This window comes from Dermacentor andersoni, chromosome 1, assembly GCF_023375885.2.
Source record: "Dermacentor andersoni chromosome 1, qqDerAnde1_hic_scaffold, whole genome shotgun sequence".
In the NCBI taxonomy this organism is placed as follows: Eukaryota; Metazoa; Arthropoda; class Arachnida; order Ixodida; family Ixodidae; genus Dermacentor; species Dermacentor andersoni.
This window is the reverse complement of record NC_092814.1, coordinates 234,290,901-234,300,230: the sequence shown is the minus strand read 5'-3', so window position 1 is coordinate 234,300,230 and position 9,330 is coordinate 234,290,901. Positions and strand designations below refer to the sequence as shown.

Here is a 9,330-nt window from a genome sequence, read left to right as displayed (position 1 = left end):
CAGCGGCTGCGGTATCTATGTTACGCTGTAGACTGGGCTACATGCAACTGTAGTGACCGACTATGCACATAACAGGGCTGAAGTGTGCTTATGTGCCCGAATCTGGTCGTGCTACATGGTGCATGCCAGCTTTGTGCTGCACTAGCTTGACCGACGGATGGTAGGCACATCCAAACTGTGCATTTTGCGCAATAGCTCAATACGAAGCGAAGTCTGCCAATGCATTTAGCCAGGAGCGACCAGGAGTGGGCGTATGTGCGGTCGGACCTTAAGTTTTGCCTGGTTAGAGGATAATTGAGTGTTGAAAACTAATAGAAATTAGTGAGACCCAACAGCTATGACACTGATAAACAGTGTGGCCAAAGTTTCATTCCTACGTGGGCAGGTGTGGCTGAGTGTTAGCAGACAATAGCATAGAATAAAGAACAAACTTAGAGAAGGGAAACTGTACCTTCCGCCGTGGTTCGAAAATAAGCAGCGGCAGCGCATGGAACTTACTTTGGGGGACGCCAGATGACGTTGCTCAAACCGGAAGCGGAAGTGCACAATTTTTTTTTAGAGCAAAATTCAATATGGCCGTTTTCTGCCGGTCGCGTACGCTGGTACGCGCCGTGCTTGCCCTGCAGGCTATGCGGCATGCCCCAATGCCTTCGCTGCCGCGTAGGTGGTGCGTTCTAATTGCCAAGAGCCTCTACTGACGCCCATACAAACAAGCCACAAGTGAGTGAACAGAACGCGCGACTTTATTGGCAGAAGACAAGCAGTGTACATTCTCGTGCAATAGCAGAAATAAAGTTTGCATGTCGAGATACGCTGGAATCATTGACGCGAGCTCGTAAACGGCTCACCGTCATCGTCGCACGTGGTGGTCAGGTTAACGAGCAACAACCAGCAGCGGAAACATATTGGACAGAGTGTGCCACTTGTTTGCAGCGACAGTCGCCGTTAAAAATGCCCAAATTGCATTGCGAAGCAATCGGGAGACGCAGGCATCTGCTACCGCAGCCTACACAGCGACATGGGCTACCCCAGATTTTAGCCATTCACTCCTTTCCAACCTGCACGTTTCTTTTCTTTCGGGGGCCGCTAATGTGTGGCTCACACTTGCTGTCTCACATTGTCTCACTATGGACAAGTCGCTTTCGTGGGCATCGCCTCCATCAGCTACTTTTGCGGGCCTTTCCAACCATCTGCCTATCAACTTCATACGCATCGGACTATGTAAGCACGTATGCTGGTCTCCGTTCATGCCTAATCGCGGCCGAGAAAGGCCAGAGGCACAATATGCCCATTGCTGCAGCAGGAAAGCGCGAACGGGGAGCACGAATCACGGTGCATGAAAATTGGGAGTCTATGTCGCTGTGCAGGCTGCAGGAGCGAATGCTTACTTCGAGAGACTGCTTCCCAGTGCAACCGACCAGGCCGCAATATTCTAAAAACATAACACTGCGACCACAGCCAAGTGACATAACAGCAAAATTAAACAGCAATCAGTCACCGCATGAGGTTCAGACAATACATTATACATTGGCGACGAACCATATGGCAACAGTGAGCATTCACATACACGGGTCTCTTAGGGTACATTGAGCTGGCTACCTACAGGCGTAGTGCCTGCCTTCGTCGCACGTGGTGGTCTACTAACGAGCAACAACCAGCAGCAGAAACAGATTGGACAGAGTGTCCCACCTGTTTGCGGCGACAGTCGCTGTTAAAGATGAGCAACTTGCAGTGCAAAGCAATCAAGTGACGCAGGCATCTGCTGCCGCAGCCTACACAGCGACATGGACTACCCATCATTTCAGCATTGACTCCTTCCCAGCCTGCATGTTTCTTTTCTTTTGGAGGCCGCTAATGTGTGGCTCACACTTGGTGTCCCACATTGTCTCAATATGGACAAGTCGCTTTCGTGGGCATCACCTTCATCAGCCACTTTTACGGGCCTTTCCACCCAACTTCATACACGTCCGACCATGTAAGCACTTATGCTGGTCTCCGTTCATGCCTAATCGCGGCCGCGAAAGGCCAGAGGCACAATTTGCCCATGGCTGCAGCAGGAAAGGGTGAACAGGGAGCACGAATCACGGTGTGCGTAAATTGGGAGTCTATGTCGCTGTGCAGACTGCAGGATCAAATGCTTACTACGAGAGGCTGCTTCCCAGTGCAACCGACCAGGCCGCAATATTCGAAAAACATAAAACTGCGACCGTAACCAAGTGGCATAACAGCAAGATTAAACAGCAATCAGTCACCGCATGAGGTTCAGACAATACATTATACATTGGCTACGAACCATCTTACGGCATAATGCTTGCCTTTGTCACATGTGGTGGTCTGGTAACGAGCGACAACCTGCGGTACAAACAGATTGGACAGAGTCTCGCACCTGTTTGAACCAACAGTTGCCGTTGAAGATGAGCAACTTCCATTGCGAAGCAATCAGGTGACGCAGGCATCTGCTGCCGCAACCAACACAGCGACATGGACTAACCGGCATTTTAGCGTTAACTCCTTTCCAACGTGCACATTTATTTTCTTTCGGGGGCTGCTATGTGTGGCTCACACTTTGTCGCAATGTGGACAAGTCGCTTTTGTGGGCATCACCTTCGGCAGCCATTCTTGCGGGCCTTTCCACCCATACGGCTATCAACTTCATACACTTCGAACCATGTGAGCACATATGCTGGTCTCCGTTTTGAGCAAATCATGGCCGAGGTAAGCCACAAGCACAATTTGCCCATTACTGCAGCAGGCCAGAACGAACGGGGCGCACCAGTTACGGTGTGTGTATACTGGGAGTCTATGTCGCTTTGCGGACTGCAGGAGTAAATGCTTACCTCGAGGGACTGCTTACCAATGCAACTTACCAGGCCCCCACATCTGAGAAACGTAACACAGTTACCACAGCCAAGTGTGGCAGCAAAACCAGATTCTGCAATCAATCACTTCACTGTAGCTTGCACAAAGACCCAGGCTATCAAGGAAGAGGAGCAATCATCAACGAGACTAGGAATATGGAAAATGAGAAAGCTTGCATTCAAGAGAGAAGCCACTCTGCTCTGCAAGCATTGAAGGCTAAAAACATCAAGAAAAGTAAAATGGTGCATAGCACATGTGCATAGGTTAATGCAAGACGCATGCCGATGCTGCATCAGCTATTTCAGGAGAGGAATTGCGCATGACAACATACACTAGAAGATACTGCTACAGATATGTTAGGCTGCTAGACAGTGACTGGTATTAAGTATCAGCGAAGAATCGGTTGACCTTTATATTTGAATGAGGATGAATGACCTCTAACAAAAATGGGCAATGAGAAAGCTTGCATTTATAGAAGAAAAATTACACTTGGCACAAACGGAATTAACATGGCTAGGAAGCTGATTAAGGGCAAACTGATGGAACTCAATCTTTTGGCCAGCGTCGTCCGTGCTTGGTCAGATGTTGCAGGTGCACCTGAAGACGAAGAATTTCTAGAAAGTCCTTTTTGAGTTACCTGGATGACTCAACCAAATGTCCGTGCTGGTGGAATGGTGGCTGAAGCTCTTTTCAGTCTTGACACAGTCCTCTGCAGACTTGATATCTCATTCATATTCTTCTGCATGTGCTTCTTTGTTCTTGGTGTAAAAGCCTTGCAAATTCGGCTCCAGCCCCTTCCTGTTGGCGCAGATAGGAGCTCCTGTGATGACCAAGATGTGCTTGGCATAGACTCTGTTGAGGCAAAACGGTGACACATGAGATACAGCACAGATTAGCCAAATTTATGTGTGTTTTATATGTTCGAACCAATTATACTGAACCATAAATATGAACAAACATTCATATCTGCTGCAAACAGCAAGCCAATACAGCATATATCAAACATATTTATTTCTGAACCATGTGTTGTTTACCTTGTAGTAGTAGCCAATGTCCACACAATGACCTTGTTGTAACAGGCAGCAGCTTCTGTTTAGTGCGTGGAGTGTGTTGCTTTATACTGGTGCCGTCTTCATTACTGCATGTCTGGAACAGAAATTTTGACTGAATCAGAAATTGAAAAAGCAAAGTTTTAAAATGCAAAAAGGTGTGACATATATGTTGTAATGATTTGCGACTACAGAACACATGCAAATGTACACTGTCTGTTCTAGGGTGCTTAAGCAGCATGTTAAATAAATATTGCTATTGTCCATAAAACTGATGTCTGCCTAACTACAATGCATGTCAACAGCGCAAGTACTATTAAGATCACAAATGAGAACATCTGTGGGTTCATTTATACGCCAGAAGTGATCACACTGCTAGTTCCACAAGCAAATGCATGAAAGTCATGAAGCTATTAGAACTGATGCATTATTTTTCTGCACGAACGTGATGCACCGCTTCACTACTGCAAAAATAAATGCCCTACAGTAAACCAATCTGAACAGCAAGAACATTTGGAACCAACAAGTACGAAATATGGGTGAATTATCATGCTTGCAACTGTTTAATACATTAAATTATGTACTTTCACTTTATTTTACCAAAGGATTATTCGGTTTTGTGGACGAAAGACGTTGCCGGCCGACTCGAAAAAAATGTTTAATATGTATATTGATAAGGCTACTCAGTCACCTACAACCACGGCTACAATAACATGAAAAATGAGACGCGCGTTCCGATATCGCTCTTTCTTTCCTGGTTGTGTGTGTAAACCAAACGACAGGCTCGCAAGTAAAGGTTTATTTAAGAAACAGCAACTGAGATCCTCACTGCCCATATGTAATGCAGGATCTAGTTCGTTAACTTGTGCCCGCCTGGAAGGTAATGACACGGATATTATATAACGATTCAAGCAGCGGTGTTAAACGACTCACCGTTATTGCCGTTGTCAGCCGCAGCAAAATCCAGCTCCCGTTTCGATGCAGACCTGTTCCGAATGGCTCATGACCGAAACCCAACTGCCGGGCTTACATGTCCGCTTGCAAACACGTAACTTCACCCCAAGTTAAATAACGCGAGACATCGAAGCGCAAGAAACTAGTTTTAGAAACAAAGCAGTCTTGAGTGTACGAACGAATGAATCCGTGCCGCCGTGCACTCGGAAATACCGGTAAAAATTTTAAATCCAGGCCAGAGGTCACGTGAAAGATCGATGATGCTGAACGCTATTTGCGTTTATAATGGCGAAGAAACAATAAACTTACTAACAAAGAGCACAATATCTAATTAGCAATGATAATTTTGCCCTGTTTTTATGTAAAAGAAAATGCTTCGGTAATTGTAAGAGAAAGTTTGTAAGATAAAATTGCGCTTATTACGACGCCTCTACCGGGAAATGTTGGAACTAACGAACGAATCCCGAAAGTGATGCTACTACGTCGGCTTTGTTAGCAGCGGTGCGCGGTCGATTTTTTCGCCCTCTGTGGCCATTTGTTGAACTTGAGAGTGTGCTACCCCTGACAATAGCTGATGACAGTCGTACTTCCGGAAGTACGCAATTATAGAAACTTTAAACACAGATTTTCGCTTACTGCAGCTTGTTTATTAACCTGCATCAATAAATACACGGAATAACAGGAAGAAGCGCACTGATCCAAACACCCTTCTTGATTGATGTCTGCTATTGGCCAATAGCAGCAGCTTATGGGAATCCGCTTCATGACAAAATATGGCAGCCCCAAAAAGAGTGAGGAAAAGACATCTGTTGAAAAGAGTGTTCGTGAAAAAGGTGACTTGGTGCTCCACTTGCGAGCTCTATGCGCTGTGCACGACTACAAAATTTGTCGAGATGTTCACAGCAGCGTATGCTATCCGCGGACTGTGTTATTTCACCAAGCCCGGGTGGTTCAGGACCCCTGTAATTACACATTGCATGTTAAGCTGTATGCATCCATGAAGCGAGCAAACTTTGACTGCAATAAGTGCTGCAAAAAAATTGTATTTGGAATTTTGTATAAGTTGAAGCATACAGCAGTCTGGCAACACTGATGGGTGATGAAGCACCTTCTGCATGGTCAATGCGCACGGTTTCATTTCTGCATTGCACTTTGGCGGTCATGTTTTTATTACACAAATGAGAGAATTGCAGGTACAATGCGATGGCGATGCTCTTGCTTAGTTGGTGGGCAAGAGTGTGTGAGCAAGGAGAGTCCGGCACAGTACATACATGGTCGTTGAATTTTTCACAGCTGATGACATAGCAGTGGCCATGCACTTCTTGACAGTCTTGACAAACCAAGTCGAAATGATGGTCACTGCTGGTGGGAGAGGCTTAGAGGCAGCAATTGCAAATTTAGATTTTAGGTTGGAATATGCAGTGAGGGCCTAGTCTTTTCTTTCTGTGAATAATAATTTGGCCCTTCTACTCTCAGTTACAATCGTAAACAGAATTGTTGGACAACCTTCTAGACCTTCTTTCTTCATGGGCGCTGCCATCCACACGCCAGTGCCATTTTTGCTAAGTAGCGCCAACTTTTGATGTGCACTGTTATTCTCTGATTCGTTGCTCAAACCAGTTTTGCTTCTGCAGTTTCCACTTTCGGGGTTTCCGGTTCCTGAATTTTCGCTTGTATGCTCGCACCTCTACGCAGCAGTGACGTTGCTTCCGCCTAAAACCAGAAGCTGGGACTAAGTATTCTAGGCACTGTACTGGGACCAAGCAAGTTCAGCTTGACACCGGAAACTGAGGGGGTGAGCAAGGGAGGAGTGCGGAGGAGGAGGGTAGGTTGGCGGTACTTAATCTGGTTGGTAAAAACATGTAAGGAGGGGCTTTAGCTTGGGTGACTTTAGCTCAGCGTTGTATGCCAGGCATATGCTCGGCGGCAGTTTCTGGTGGTTGTTATACATAGTATGCACGTGACGTCACATCCGCAGCTGTCATCTGCTTCCGCCATCTTGGGGTGCCTTATCAACATGCGTGCGCATAGGCCTATAGGTTCCCCAAGATGGCGCTGCTGTAAACCGGAAGTCACGGAGTATTGTTAAATGACGTACGTGCATACTATGTATTCCGCTCACGCTGTCTATTTAGTATGACGTGGTGTCTTCTATGTGGGAAATCGTTCTGCGAGAGGTACTGAAGGGATTGAAATCGGCATGGCCGGAGTTTCTGCTGGCGTTGAGGCAGATGGAGCACCCAGCGCGATGTATGCGAGTTGAGCCTACAATTGGCCTCAGAGATCGGTTACATATTCCTGAAAATTTTGTTTTGCAAATGTGACCTTACTGCAGCATTCTAACCATAATTCTAAGCTGTGGTTTAGCAGCAATGAGTAGTTACAAAACATAAGATGCTCCTAACAGTGAGAGTACCATGCTCCTGTGGAATAAGTTGTGCCGTTTACTTTGACATAAGTTCAAATTGTTATATGTAGATACGTTGCATGACTACCTCATTTGTTGGATGAGGGTTTCGCCCACAAATGAAATAGATTTCGTTACTAATGACAGCATACAATAGTGCGACTCACACTTGTCGAGGGATCAAGCGACTGGCTGCACAAGCATCTGGGTTATAGATCTGTTTGTGCATTATAGCGCATGGTCATGCTGCAAGCTTGGACCATGTGCTATAATGCACAAACAGATCTATAACCCAGATAGTCCAAGCATGCAGCATGACCATGCGGTCTTATTGCGACGTTAGCCAGTGTTTCTTTTTTTTTAGAGAAAAGAAGAGAATGAAAGTCTATTTTTTTTTTTCAGTCTTGTTCATCCTGTCATCTGCGGCGCACTCACCAGTCTCATGGAAATTGTGTCCTCACAAAAAGCCGTCAGGTTCTTCTTATGCCGTCCCCTTTGAATATTACTGCTTTACAGGGCCAAAACAGAATGCTGAAGCACAAAACTTATATGTATCATGCTGGTTTGCCAATTGCAATGCCATCGGCATCATAGAGGAGGCTAACGTAGACATAGCAGAATTATTTGAGGTCTACTAGACTTGCAGTGCATGAGAACGATGCCGGTGGCTGACGCAAATATTTTATGACTAATGCTTAAATGTTTCAGGGTCGCATTAGGTGGGCCATACATGAGCACTCTGGTGTTTTAATTCTTAAGACAAGCGATCAGATAGTGAGAAATTATCCAATTCACACTGGAACTCCAGAGACGCTGCTCTTCATTGAATAAACACCGATACAGCCAAAATAATTAAGAACACACACACCGCAGCTGATGATGCACATCACATGTTTGTGCAGCCAAGAGAAATTTCTGTATACTGTAGTTACGCTGCACAGGAAGGCTACACAGTGCTTCTTCGATGACGTCGTATGAACTGACATCACGTAAATTTAATTGAGAATGAGCTAAAACATCTCCAAATCGTTCTGCAGCATGCGACAGTAACACATTCAAACCGCGCCGTCGCACAAGCCGGAGAGGAGGAAAGGCTTGCTATGTGCCCTTTCCTCCTCGCCTGAAGAAGAGGTCTATAACTTCTTTTAATTCAGCACTCTTTATTAATAATGTTGCATGCGAAGTAGCGTGTGCCACAAAAGATGCCTTACAAGAAAATGTTGGTTTTATAACTTATACTCTGTCAATGTCTCTGTGGTGCAGTTTGTTGGACCTTCAATTTTTGCAACTGAACGTCCCCAGTTGGAAGCGACATAACATTCCTTTTTCAATATTTCGATCTTTGGTATGATAGCGTGATGATGATCATTGCTGGGGAGCTACTATGACAATGTGCAGCATAACAGCTATAGCTATGAAAGCAGAATTATGCTTTCTGAATGGCAGTGTCAGCAGTCAACCATTTTTAAGTGTGCTCTAGTGTCAGAAAAGCTTAGTCAGGCTGGCTGGAAACCAAACACAAACTCCCTTTGTTTGGCAGCACATTCCTGTCCAGTCAATAGCTGGAGTCCCATCATTCATCTTGTGCCAGTACTGCATAAAAGTCTGTGTGAATAGGAAAACCAGATTATCATGGGTCATTGTTATTATCACAACAAAAACTGGCTTTTATATTCAGTGATATGGCTTTACAGCTGTAGATAATAGAGTACAACCCCTTTGGTATGTTTTTCAGGGGACCACAGAAATAGAATGTATGATCTGGGAGTACGTAACATCCTATAGTGCTTGCTGCAGTGCTACTTATGAGACAAAAAGCTACTCTCCCACAATATCTCAACTAAAATAGAATAGGAAGCCAACAAACTATTGAAAACCCACTTGGTAAAGCTCATGATCACTGTGTTGTAATTAGATTGAACATTAAACACTTCTTTAGAGTGATTGATCGTAGCCACGAATCACTAAAACTGTCTAATAGCTTGCAATTTCCATGTGGCACTTGGGTTGAACCTTTGATAACAACAGCCTTTTTTGGAGCACTCCCAGCTCTTTTTCAGT

At 45.2% G+C, this 9,330-nt stretch overlaps 1 long non-coding RNA gene across 1 annotated transcript; it reads right to left on the bottom strand.

Moving 5' to 3' along the window:
* Positions 1-725: 725 nt before the first annotated feature.
* On the bottom strand, positions 726-5,420 carry LOC140215297 (uncharacterized). Its single transcript, XR_011892254.1, has 2 exons — positions 4,842-5,420; positions 726-4,005 (listed from the first exon to the last, which is right to left on the bottom strand). It is a non-coding gene; the product is annotated as an uncharacterized lncRNA (long non-coding RNA).
* Between the last annotated feature and the right edge of the window lie 3,910 nt (positions 5,421-9,330).